At 40.5% G+C, this 14,385-nt stretch overlaps 1 pseudogene; it reads right to left on the bottom strand.

The window, feature by feature from the left end:
• Positions 1-12,930: 12,930 nt before the first annotated feature.
• LOC104845933 (uncharacterized) lies at positions 12,931-13,792 on the bottom strand (annotated as a pseudogene).
• Positions 13,793-14,385: the final 593 nt, after the last annotated feature.

Genomic DNA, 14,385 nt, shown 5'->3' with positions numbered 1-14,385 from the left:
ACGGAAACTCCTCTAGGGTTGGGCTGTTACTTTTGGTTTACTGCTTAGGTAAGGATGGCCACTTCCTGGCTCTACCAAATGGCCAGTGTAGGGATTTTATCAGTTTCCTAATCTACTTTATGCAACTATGCAATCAGAAACCGAGGAAATAACCTGAGGATGGTTCTGCAGACCCAAGAGCACTCTTTGAGATGGGCTTAGGACCAAACTCCACTCATCATTCAACTTAGGGCCCCAGTGAACCATAGTGGCATTTCAGATCCCTAGTGATTAGTGTTAACTCAGAGACAAATCTTGGATTTTTCCTCTCCCCAGTGCACAGTCACAGGTAAATGGGCACATGTCCTTCCAGTGAAGGCTTGGAGGAATATTTGCAGTATATACTCATGCTGGGGTTGCAGGGCCTACCTCACGGGGACCTGATCTCCCCTTCAATCAAAGGGCTCAGGGTTGTGGATTAGCCTGTGTGGAGAAACTGAGCGAGAGGTCATGACTTACATGGCAGTGACTCAAAAAAAATTTCTACTTCCCAGATCAGCATATTTCCTGTAACATGGATTAAATAACATTTTATGACTATTTATTTTGTTCCTGTTATTGTTTTTGTTAGGCGCCATTGAATCAATTTCGACTCACAGTGACCTCACGTGCTGGAGTAGAAGTTCCCCATAGGATTTTCCAGGCAATATTCTTTAGGGAACAGTTTGCCAAGTCTTTAAGACCCTATAATCAGTTAACCATGTTCCAGACAGCTACAGGCTAAAATAATGTGATTGACATTCATCCATGTGTCCAGTTATGACAATTGAGTTGGTTAAGTACTGCCACTTCTCCTCTACCACTCTGGGATCCCATAATGCCCATGAAAGTCATGGACACTACTACTTCAAGGATGACAACTCCTACTGTCATCTCCAATCCTTGAATGATAACCAGGCCCAAGATTTCAAGAATGCAAATGTTTCCTTCCTAAAGCATTTCTCAATGTCCCAGTGATGAAAATATCTTCTATAACAACCTTCAGGGTATCTTTGTTAGAGGGAGAGAAAGCAAATTGTAAGTAAGTGGAGGAAAGCCTGGCATCTTGATGTCATTAAACATAGTCCTTTGTTGAATCCATGCTTCAGTCAGTCAATGAAGCAAACTGTCAGAGCCTTTTCAGAGCTGTTCAAGTTAGCACGCAAAATCCAACACCTACCTTTATACGCCACCTCCTTAGTCTAATACACTTAGGATCTATTCGTGCGCATGCTCTTTAGCTTCCAAATGATAAGTAGGAGCAAGTGCTCTCATTCCAGTGGTGTGTAGGCTATCTTCTGCTAAAATAACTAGTGATTTTCCACCGGGCTTTTCTGGCATCTGACTCTAGTTATGAGTCTAGGGGCAATAAAGGGTGGTGTGGGTGGGTCATGAAAGAAAGCTAGTTTCCTCAGAAAAAGGGGGAAGGCTGTTTCAACTGGAAAATCAATTTCTGGAAAATATGGAAACCTAGATTTTCAACCTTCATCCGAGAACACCCAAAGTTCCCACCTAACTCTCAGAGTAGCATCCCTTCCTCACTAAAACACCTAATGTAATTGTAATATATAAACCCAGTAACCCAGTGCCGTGGAGTCAGGACTTGGTAAAGTTATCTGCCTTAGTCAAAATTCTCCAGTATTACATCTGTCTAGCTCTCTATCTATTGAGAGAGATTGGTTTGTTAAAGGAATTTTGCTCATGTGATTGTGGGGTCTGGCAAGTCCAAACTCTGCAGGTCAGGTGACAGGCTGGAAATTCTGGCAGTCTTTACACCAAATTTGGTAGGCCAGGCAGTGGGGAAAAAGGGTTCCAGAAGGATGTCTATTTATAGTTTGAGGCAAAAATCTTTTTTCCTCAGGAACATCAGGTTTTTTGCTTTTAAGGCCTTCAACTGATTGAATGAGGCCTACCCACATTATGGAGAACAATCCGCTTTGCTTAAAGTCAATTGATTTAAATGTCGGTCACCTGTAAATAGCTTCTTAGCAACATCTACACTGGTGCTTGGAAGACAAATGGGCACCACTGAAGAGACAAATTGACACATAAAATTAGCTATCTCATTCTCTGAGAAACTTGCTTCAGAATTCTCTAACCTTCACCATGAGACCTTAGTCCTGATGTCAGGGATACCTGCCCCCTGTCTATTAGAGATAACAAATTCATTTAAACCTGTCATGGAAGCTTTCTGGTTTTCCACCTGTATTTTGACCTGAGAGTTCAAAGCCCTGAGTTGACTATTATGAAGATTTATTTATTTATTTATTTTTAGCAAGCCCTTCAGTGCTGTCAAATATACTCTCCCAACTTCTGCAATACAGGTTACTCAGTTTCCTAGAGCCTTGGTAGTTCAGGTGTTTGCAATGCCATGGCATTCCATGGTTTACTAAAATTGCCTTTTCACCTTCGAGGAGGTCATTCTTCCACTCGGGCCCTGACTAGTGAACGACTCTGTGCCACAGTCCTTTATCAAGGATTTATCTACTGGGACCACTTCTTTTAGGCACATTCTAACTAGGTAAACAAAAAGCACTCCAAGTACTAAAAGTAACAAGTTTAACGCACAAAATTAGTTACGCCATGATCGAAGAGCTAAGTAGTCACACGGGAAGGGGATGGTGGAACAACTGGAGATTAGCACTCTCAGGAGGCCACCACCAACATGAAGACAAGAAAGAGGGGCAGAATGAGGGGAGCCCAGAGGCTGGGTACCTGGCAGAATCTGGGGCCACGGACAAGTCATAGTCAACTCGGAAGACACAGTTGCTGCTCCGTCCAAAGCAGAGAGAAGGAGAAGGAGCCTGGCTTTTTCCTTCTACCTGCCTTCACCCTCCAATCTCCTGCCTCTACCAGGGGAGGATCCCCCAGTGGTGCCAAGCAGAACATCAGGAGGTCTAGGAAGACATCTGGCAGCAAACATCCCTGATGCCTGCAAAGAAACAAACGTAGTCGCCCTTTCTAAAACAGAGGTTTAGTCAGGAGAAGGGATTAGTCCTCCCTCCAAAAAAAAAAAAAAATTTTTTTTTTTTTCCTTGCCTCAGAGTGGTTTACTCTTGGCCACAATGAGCAACAACCACTGCCCAGTGAGGACAGCATCAGGTTTGATTGGCTCAAACTACAAAAAAGCTCCTGGCAGGGTGAAAATTGACTATGTAGGCATTCGGATATTTACTAAGGAAAAAGACATGGAGGAGAAGTAGACACTGCTTTACGAGAAATGAAGGAAATAAGATGATTGATGCGGTAAAATTATTGGTAGAAGGGAATGTGATGGAAATCTGAACACATGAAACAGCCAGAATCAGGGGGTTGAGGGGTTTTTTTAGATCATGGGACTTTATCCATTTAAGTTGCTTTGTCCAAAATGCTGGGTGGCACCTATGCTTTTAGGTTATGATGATAAATTGTCCATCATAAAATGATAGCATGAATGACTGTAGGTAATTACATGACATTTGGGCACAAGAAAATTAAATAGTCAGAAAAGGTTCATTGGTATGGAATTTTATTTAATTATTTGTTTCCTAAAGGAAATCACAGAAGCCAATATGGGTTGTTAAAATTCAGCCAGACGGGGGTCTTAAATGCTAACAAGCGGCCATCTAAGATGCATCAACTGGTCTCAACCCACCTGGATCAAAGGAGAATGAAGAACACCAAGGTCACACGATAACTATGAGCCCAAGAGATAGAAAGAGCCACATGAAGCAGAGACTTACATCATCCTGAGACCAGAAGAACTAGATGGTGACCGGCCACAACCAATGACTACCCTGACAGGGAGCACAACAGAGAACCCCTGAGGGAGCAGGAGATCAGTGGGATGCAGACCGCAAATTCTCATAAAAAGACCAGACTTAATGGTCTGACTGAGACTAGAGGAATCCCGGTGGTCATGGTCCCCAAACCTTCTGTTGGCCCAGGACAGGAACCACTCCCAAAGACAACTCATCAGACATGGAAGGGACTGGACAATGGGTTGGAGAGAGATGCTGATGAAGAGTGAGCTACTTGTTTCAGGTGGACACTTGAGACTGTGTTGGCATCTCCTGTCTGGAGGGGAGAAAAGAGGGTAGAAAGGGTTAGAAACTGGCAAAATCATCACGAAAGGAGAGACTGGAAGGAGGGAGGGGGCTGACTCATTAGGGGGAAAGTAAGTGGGAGTATGGAATAAGGTGTATATAAGCTTATATGTGACAGACTGACATGATTTGTAAACTTTCACTTAAAGCACAATAAAAATTATTAAAAAAAAAATTCAGCCAGACACATCAAGGATTTGTGTGTTTAAATAGAGGTAGAGTCGAGTGAGGAGGAGGTGAGCTGGATAACCTGTTGTGTCTTCAGTGATATGTATTTATGACTTCTGTCTACTGTGCTGTACATAATTAGTACTAAGAAAGCTGTAGATTTTATTTTTTAATTCTATTATTTCTATTTTCCAGAGTTCAATAATTCAAACCAGCACACAGAGCACATGGAATGAGCAAAAATGCCTAGATTATGCACGGATTTGAGTATTGCCTCCTTAAAGGATAAGCTATGTTAAAAATACAAACTTTAGGATGTCAAATCCCTATGGGAATCCTGCCTCTCTTGTTTCTTTTTCTTCAGATTATGCAAATACCCATGGCATTTCTTACAAAGACATTCTTTGAAATCTTTCTTTGTTCCACTCTGCTCAACACTGTCATTATTGAATTTTTACAGCTCATACTTTCATTGACATCTGAAGAAGTTGTCAAATAATATTTTCCATTTAGGTTACTATTTTCAAACCATTTTAGCCCCAGGAAAATATTAATTCCGATGTCTAAAAATGGTACAGTATTGTATTTAAAGAAAATACATGTAGAATCATGGAACTTGTAGAACTACAAGAAGCCTTAGAGATTGTCTAGTTTTACGGTCTCTAAAGATGAGGAATCACACTGAGTTTTAGTGACATTTTCAGGGGCATATAGGTTGCTAGTGACAGAACTAGGTCAAGAATCTATTTTTTTTTTTTCTGACGATCCAAGAAAACAGTCTTTTAATAGGACTTCAATTATTTTATCCATGTAATCTAGTTCTGTTCAGGGGCCATGCATAGTTGAAAACACCATATAGTCTTTATCTTAAGAAAAACAGGACTGCTTTATCCAGGGGATAATTCTTTCCTCAGTGTTCTCATCTTCAGGTTATTTGCACACAAATTTTCCATTTCGAAGTCTTTTTACAAACTGTTTTTTTTTTTTTCTTGTTTGTCTATATTGAATGCCTTCCAAAACTTTTTTTAGCTTTCCCCCTGCCTCCCTCAGTTGATTTGAGTCTTTTTAATCCTAGCTATTCAGTCTGGGACTCTCTTACTATCTTCGAAGTTGGAGTTTAATCTACTACAATAGATTGAAACCAGAAAATTAAAAATGCAAAGCCACAAACCAATGTCCTTGTAAGTCGGGATTTCCTTTTTTAATATGGGGCACATGTTTAAGTGGCATTTGCGTAGGCAGATATGCTATGAACCTAATGAGGCTAAAGCTTCAGGAAACCCTTCTTTGCACAGGTTCTTTCCAAGGCCCTGGGAGGGACCCAAGGTATGTGTTCATATCAACACGTTTTTGCAAATTTTACAAAAATCATCTATTGTAATCACTATCATTTAGGAGCACTGTCTTTTTCCACCCATATATTCTCTCATCACACTTTCCTCTTTTCAGGTGGTGGGGATCCAGCATAGGGAACGCTGACTTGGGACATACACATATAGTTTGGATTTAGTGGGCTATGTCTCTGGCATTCTCAGGCACTATCGTGTATAATTAACTGATCACAAGCCATTCCACTGTATGAAGTCCTTTAGGAATACTCCTCCTCTCCTCACTGAGCTGTCTCTAAAGGGCCTGAGAACACAGTGCTCCATGACAATGTCCTGTGAAGCTCTGTTACCAAGTGTCTTAGTCATCTAGTGCTGCTATAACAGAAGTACCACAAGTGGTTGGCTTTAACAAAGACAAATTTATTCTCTCACAGTCTAGTAGGCTATAAGTCCAAATTCAGAGCATCAGCTCCAGGGGAAGGCTTTCTCTCTCTGTCGGCTCTGGAGAAACATCCTTGTCATCAATCTTCTCTTGGTCTGGGAGCATCTCAGTGCAGGAACCTCAGGTCCAAAGGATGTGCTCTGCTCCCTGCACTGCTTTCTTGGTGGTCTGAGATCCCCATGTCTCTCTGCTCACTTCTCTCTTTTATATCTCAGAAGAGATTGGCTTAAGACACTACCTAATTCTGTAGACCTCATCAATATAACTGCCAACAATCCATCTTACTACATCATAGTGATAGGATTTACAACATAGGGAAATTGCATCAGAAGATAAAATGGTAGACAATCACACAAGGGGATCATGACCTAGCCAAGCTCACAGATATTTTTTGGAGACACAATTCAATCCATGACACCAAGCTAAGAAAGTCATGAAAAATAAACAGGTCTGAAATGTGCAGAGAATAAAACTCGTTGTTGGAAAAGTAGTTTGTTATATTGTAGAGGTGTCTTAAGCAGTTCATCAAAAGGTACCTTGCATTGTTTTTCTGAATTGTGTGTTTGTGGTTTTTATAAGTTTTTCAAAATTTGTCAGCTGTGATTTCTTTTGTCATGCTAAATAAATATTCACTTTCATGCGTAATTTAATATTCATCATTTTGTATTTTTTCTTACTAAAGACTCTGCCCCCCAACTTTTATAAATTTCAGGCCTTGCCACACCTGGATCTGCCCCTGGGTGATTAACTTTCCACAGTTAATCCTTTTAGGTTTGTGTCCCCCCAAAATGTGTGTCAACTTGGCCAGGCCATGATTCCCAGTATTGTCTGATTGTCCACCATATTTGTCATCTGATGTGATTTTCCTACGTGCTGTAAATCCTACCTCTGTTAATGAGGCAGGGTTAGAGGAAGCTATGTTAATGAGGCAGACTCAATCTAAAAGGTTAGGTTGTCTTTGAGGCAATCTCTTTTGAGATATAAAAGAGAGGCAAGGAGGCCTCATAACACTGAGAAAGTAGTACCAGGACCCAGGATCCTAGTGTTGAGAAGCTCCTAGACCAGGGGAAGATTGATGACTAGGACCTTCCCCCAGAACCCACAGAAAAAGTCTTCCTGGAGAGCTGGATCCCTGAATTTCAACTTCCAGCCTCCCAGACCGTGAGAGAATAAATTTCTCTTGGTTAAAGCCATCCACTTGTGGTATTTCTGTTTTAGCAGGACTAGATAACTAGGACAGTTAGAACTGCCTGATCCTGGCTCACTCCAGCAGCTGGAGCTCAGCAGGGTTGGGGTAGAAAAGACCTACTGTGAGTAACCAAGGAAGTAAAAACAAGCTAAAACCTCTCCTGGGGAGTGCAATAAAAATGTCAACATCAGAGAAGTTGAATTTTGTTGACAAGTCTAAGGGGGTCATGATGGGCCAGAAGTCTTAGACAGAGAGTTCAGAAGCCTCACAGGCCCAGAAGCAGAGCAGAGACCAAGGAGATGTGGTTGATCTGAGAATATTTCCATGAGAACAATGGACATTTCTAAGACTTGTTTGTATGAATGTATACTGCCTGATAAGAGGGTAGTTTGACCTATGCCAAGTAGTAAAGATACCATCCCACTGCCATTGAGTCAATTCTGACTCATGGAAACTCCATAGGGCTTCCAAGGCTATAAATCTTTACAGAAACAGACTGCCATATCTTTCTCCTGTGGAGCTGCTTGTGGTTAAAAAATGCCCACCTTTCGGTTAGTAGTCGAGTGCATCAATCACTGTGCCACCAGGGCTCCTTCTGAAGACACTATACCTCTGTGAAAATTGCCTAGGAAAAAGGATTAACATCCATTTGACCTCAAGACCAGGGCACCTAGGGATTGAAATCACTACTTTGTATTATTTGGATTAATATTGCCAGCATACGTAAGTGGCCCTGTAGAAAAATCAGAGAAGGAAAAAATACTGGCAATCAAATATTATAGCATGCTTGGAAACTGAATTTGAAAGGCAATCTGTCCTGTCTTACTGTTGCATGTCTTGTTTTGACATAAATTGTCATGCCCATCGAAAATGACATCCTCAAAAATAGTTCACTGGATAAATTAGTTCTGTCTTGATGCCTAAAACAGTAGAAGTTCCAGGCATGAAAATTGCCAAGATGAAAGGTGAAAGAGAAAAAGGCTGATCATATAATTATATATATATGTTTTATGTGTTAAGCCAGCTTTAAGAGTACTTATACTGCTATTTTTTTAAATGTGGACCATGGAGACCAAACTACAGGAAGCCCATACATCAGTAACAGTAAGTTCTTTTATGTTTTCTAATAAGGAGAATATTTGTGGTATTATGTTTCTTTTTTTGCTCACATGGTGGGATTGCAATTCCTCATCCTGTTTGAAGTTGACCTTGGCAGTGCTCTGGCCGAAGAAGTTTGAGTGGAAGTGCCATTATGATGAGCTAAGGTGGAAGCTTTCAGAGCTGGTGCCCAGTTCCCTTTGTCCCCTTACTCTTGTGTGGTGATGAGGGATGCTACTGTCAGTCTGGTCCCTAAGAGACCATGATGGGCAGAGCTTCCTGCCAATCCACGTTGGATGGTAGTGTGAGCAAAACTGAGCAATTGTTTTTTGTAATCATTGAGATTTGGCTGGGGGGAGAGGAAAAGTTGTAACTGCAGCATAAACTAGTCTATATTGACTGGTACAATTTTTAATGCTTTGTCTTCAAAATAATTGCAAACAATTAAAAAATATGCCATTTGGCATGCCTATGTGTGCATGGTACACACACACACACACATATACATATATATAAAATGGAGGTATAAAGTTGGTATAAAGTTCAAGAACTCAGCTGCTAACCAAAGGTGGGCAGTTCAAATCCACCAGCTGCTCCTTGGAAAGTCTATGGGGCAGTTCTACTCTGTCCTATAGGGTCACTATGAGTCAGAATTGACTTCATGGCAACACGTTTGGTTTTATATACATGTATGTAAACACATACACATTGAGTTCTGAGGGGCAGGGAGATTTGCCCTATTTTGATGGGATTTGGAGGGAAAAAAAGGAGGATAAATCATCTCCTTCTTCCTCAAGTTTATGACAATCTGATTTCTGTTGCAGAAATTGGGCTTAATTTTCCAGTTACCCATCATGATACCTCAACCATGTAATTCAGTGACCACCAGTTTAGGTCAGGGAGCACAGCTAGTTTCAATATAAGCAGCGTAGAAGTGAAATACCCCCTTATCCAGAATAAGGTCTTTATATTCTTTCCTTAGGTACATTTTTCTACATGAATGTGAGCAAACAGCCACTCAGATTCATTGGTTAGTAGATTGAGAGGCAGCTTGGTCTAGTGGAGAAGAAATGAAGTTAGATGGACTGAGCATTCGATCCTTATTCTACTTAAGGCAATTCATTGAACATCTCTGCAACTCAGTTTTCTCATCCATGATGGGAGAAGAAGTTGTGTGAGAGGATTTGCTAAGGTAACTTTTGCATAGTGCCTAGCTATGGATACCTAATAAATTGTGATTATTTTTAATTGATACATGAAACCCTAAGTTTCCTAAGAAGTCTATCCTCTGCAGGCATTTATACATTATCTCATTAAAACCACATGTCTACTCTAAATTGTAGGTATTACCATCTCTCTCTCTTTTTTTTTCTAATGAGAAAGATACTTTATCCAGGTCAAATGACTGGCTAGTAGAGGGTAGAATGAAAACTGAATCTTCTTGAAGGCCTCTCAACCTTCTGACAGAGAAGCTGTAAGCAGATGCATTTCACCAGTTAGGATAAGTGTGTTTTCAAATGATTTCTTCCAGCGCTTTCAGTCTTGCCCCTACACACACTCAGGGTCTGAGAAATGAAGATACTTAACATTCGCTACCTCATTACATATAGATAATAATCAGAATCAAAATTCATTTTTTTTTTTTTAGCAGACAAAACAAGAGCTTGTCTCTTAAGGAGATTAAGGCGTTGACATTTTTAGATAAAAAATAAGATGTCAACACAAAGAAGCTATGTAATTCTTCACATTCATTATTCACTATTTTAATGAGATTTGAGGTTGAACTGAGAAGGAAAATAACTATAATCCTTCATACCAGAAGGAAGAGTTGAATGAATTGATTCTGTATCCCCAAGATACAAATAGCATTCTACACTCCCAAAGTCAGCCATATTTCTACTTGGCTCACCAAATCTGCATTACTCTTCCTCTCCCCAATGTGCTCACTCCTTTCTGGCCATTTTTAGTTACTACTCTTGCCTCTTCTTTTCTAGTTGACTAAGATTATTGAAATCTAATGGCAGCAAATACATTCAGAATTGATAATAGCAACAACTTTGATGGGTGGGTGGTATTTCGAGACTTTTTTTAAGGGGTTAAACCTGAGTTTAAATCCTGACTCTGTCCTTTGTAGCTGAGTGTCCTTGGGCAAGTGCTGATCTGCTGATGTGAACGTTAAGATCGTGTGTCAACTTGACTGGGCCATGATTCTCAGTGTCTTGGCAGTTGTATAGTGTCGTGATCACTTCCCTGTTGAAATTTGGTATGTGATCACCCCCGTGATGGAATCTGCCAAGTGATACTGGTGGGGGTGGGGCCTGTGGCAGCTCACCACCCCCTCAGCCTTTCTGTCTCCACCTTCCACCGCCTACTTCCTTCTTGCTCAACTGGCAACAGTTGTTGGCTTGTTCTGGATCCAGCAGCTGTCTCTTGTCTTACCTCTGGTTCTTGGGACATGAGCTAGCAGCTTATCTGTCCATCTTGGGATTCGTTGATCTTCACAGCCTGTGAGCGGGAGCTCTGCTCTCCTACCTGCGGATCTTGGGTTCACCAGCTTCTGTGGTTCTGTGAATTGGGAAAGACCTCTGTTTTGATCCAAGGACTTGGGACATTCCAACCCCTACAATCATGGGAGCTGTTTCCTTGATATAAATCTGTACATATTTATATGCTTTACTAGTTCTGCTTTCTAGAGAAGCCAGCCTGAGACAGCTGATATCCTTAGTTCCCTCAATTACTAAAAAATAAGATTAATAAAAACATTAGTATTTACTTAGTGTTAAATGATTTATGTTCTTTATTTAATCCTCGTAACAACTGTATGAGGTAGTTACTTTCAATAGCTTCATTTTATAGATGAGCAAACTGACATTTAAAGAGGTTAAGTAAATTGCCCAAGGACACAGCTTCTAAGTAACATTGCTGAAACTCAGATCCTCATTTTTTTTTTATATAGTGCTAACAGCCTTTCAAATAATGCTATCTCTTTATTACTATTTGTGAGAATTGTTTGAGATAAATTCATAGACTGCTCATGGCATATAAAACCAAAAACCAAACCCATTACCATCGAGTTGATTCTAACTCATGGTGAACCCTATGTTACAGAGTAGAGCCACTCCATAGGCTTTTCTTGGCTGTAATCTTCATAGAAGTTGTTCATCAGTCCTTTCTCCCATGCGTGAGTGTGAACCACCAACTTTTAGGTGAGTAGTTGAGAGCAAACTGTTTGCACCACCCAGGTACCTTGATATGTAAAGGACATTTAATAAATATTAGCCCCTGTATCTTTGTATCTGTGTAGTGCTCTTAGTTTTCCCAAAACATTTTAAATTTATTTCATCTGATCTTCAAAACAAATCTAACAAATAAGGAAACTAAGGTAATATGGGACCAAATGATAATCAACAAATTACCAGTGGAGCTGGTCACAGAATCCGAGGCTTCTTTCTTCATATTTACCACTTTCTCCTCCCCAAACCTCCAATCTGTCGAAATTCTGTAAGGAGGAGCTTACATTTTAACTTTTATTGGGTCCTCCCTTCCTTTTTTTGGCTCTGGGCAGAAAGGCATACGCTTATTTTCATAACTGGATGAGTGTCCTGAAGTTACCAAACCTGATGATGCATGCTTAAAATGATTACTCCGTATTCTTCGGGATCATCGTGGCCGGAAGGCCACTCTCTACATACAGGACTTTCCCTCCCCTTCCAGTGACAAGCCTTAATGGAATCCGGCCTGCAGAGTGTCTGGGCTGTGTGCAAGGCTGGTGCCACAGCAAGTCCAAGCAAGCTCCCTGAAGCTCAGCCTTTGCAAAAATGTGTAACTCAAAAACATTCCTTCCAGCCACCACCCACCTCTCCCAGTGGGAATCTGCCCAAATGATCGTTTGGAAGCAGCTTGGAAGTAGGGGTAAGGGTGTTAAGTACATGCCATAGAAGAAGGAGACTGTGGAGGGGTAAGTGGGTGGAGACAAGGGGGAAAGAAAAATGACAAAGATGGAAAAAATAATCACTACTGCCACCAAAATATTCTGCTCAAGGACGAGAGAGTACACCCTACAGCTGTTAGCACTGTTCAGCATTTTTTTGCAGATTTACATATACCAAGTATTTCCAAACAGTTCTGTGTTTGTTTTAAAATCCCACACAGAGATGTCGGGTAAAGCTGTCACTGTGGAAAGCTGTTTTCTTGCTGATGTTTGCAAAACTGTTTTCCAAATTCTCTCTGTATATCATAAGCTGAGCACAGGAGTCGTGGCCACTGACCACACTGTGGTGAAATCCAGTGATGTATCCATGGTCCGGAGTAAATAAAGCACCTGGCTGGCTGAAGCCAATCCTTTTTTTTTTTTTTTTTTAAAGTTTTGGTTAAATGCAAAATGAAACACATACCACCATCCAATGATACCTGGTTAACCCTGGAATCACCTAAGTGTGATTGATTCTAAATTGCTAGTTATTCTTACTCTAATTTACCTTAATATTTGATTTGAAAGTGTTTTCTTATTTAAAAAAATAACACTGAAACCGGTTTCTCATGTAGCCATTTTTTTTTTTTTTTTCGGAACCATCAAACCCTGCAAAACCACACGTTGCCCATTTGAAAAAGATTAGAGAATTTCCAGCAGAAAGGATGGAGTAGTTGAAAGCTGTATTTTCCTTTTAGCAAGATCCGCAAGGAAAGGATAGAGTGTCATGCTTAAAGAGGAACAGATTTTGTATATTTTGGCAAGATATTAAATCCTCTGTTGCTATATTTGGATCTGTGCAAATAGTCTCTCCTACAAGTGCAAAGCAAAGATCAATGCTGGTGTTCTTCATTCAGCCACAGCCAAACTTGGTATGGAAATAAAACAGTTGTGCTTAAGTGTTGTTTCTAACAGAGTCTTGAAGCTCGTTTATTGATCAGCACCATTCCAGCGCACGGATACCCACGGAGCACATTAAATGTATCAGAACAATTTTTGCCTTTTGGTAACATTTTTTTTCCCACTCCTTAACTGATAGCAGATGTAATGATTTAATCTGGACAAAAGTAAAACTTTGCCACATCAGTGTGGTCATATATAGATATTTAGTCAAATGAACAGAGGCAGGTCAGATGAGATGCCTGTGGACTTAGGACATCACAGGATGGGCATATGTTCCCAAAAAAGGAAGCAAAACAATTAAATGGTATTTGGTTGTCCCCAGAGAAAACACACTTCAGCTAGGAAGAATCCACACCAGATGTCTTGCTCTCCACCCTCCTGAATGCCTGTCTTACATAAATACCACATAATCCTTTGGATTCTGAGGCAACATAATAACCACGTGTAATGTTTGAAATAGTGATAGAACTTTTCCCCAAATGCAATTATTTCTGTGAATGAAGATGAATCTCACACAAACGTCCATGCGACTATTATGCCTGGAGTTCTCCCAGACAAGACATGAAAAGAGGCTGATAAAAAATGACTCAAGTCCAGTACTAACTGTGGTAAATAGAAAAATGGGAACCCAAAATGTCCACATCCTAATCCCCATGAATGTTACCTTACATGGCATCAAGCGGTCCTTAAAAGTGGAAAAGAGAAGCAGAGGAGGTCAGAGTAATGCGACGGAGAAGAACACTATCAGTTGTTGCTGACTTTGAAGATGAAGGCAGGGGGCCAAGAGCCAGGGAAGCAAGAAGCTGGAAGCAGCAAGGAAATGGATTCTCCCCAAGAGCATCCAGGAGGAATGCAGCCACTGCTTTGATTTTGGCCCAGTGAGACCTGTGCAGGAAGTCTGACCTACAAAACTGTAAGATAATAAATGTGTGTTGTTTTAAGCCATTGTGTTTGTGGTTATTATTATTTTTTACAGCAGCCATAGAAAACTAATATACTAGTATAGTCTAATGTGACAGTTAAGGAACCTGTGCCAAGTCATTCTACCTGAGATGCTGGAAGGTCAACTCATTTAAATACTTATTTCCAGGCTTTTGCACTTTCCCATTAAAGATTGCTTTAATAAGAAAATAGAACACCCATGTAGGGAAACTCTAGCTTCCTTCATAATTTAAGTTCTTGGA

The sequence above is a fragment of the Loxodonta africana genome, chromosome 20 (genome assembly GCF_030014295.1).
Source record: "Loxodonta africana isolate mLoxAfr1 chromosome 20, mLoxAfr1.hap2, whole genome shotgun sequence".
NCBI classification, from domain to species: domain Eukaryota; kingdom Metazoa; phylum Chordata; class Mammalia; order Proboscidea; family Elephantidae; genus Loxodonta; species Loxodonta africana.
This window is presented reverse-complemented; position numbering and strand designations above follow the sequence as displayed.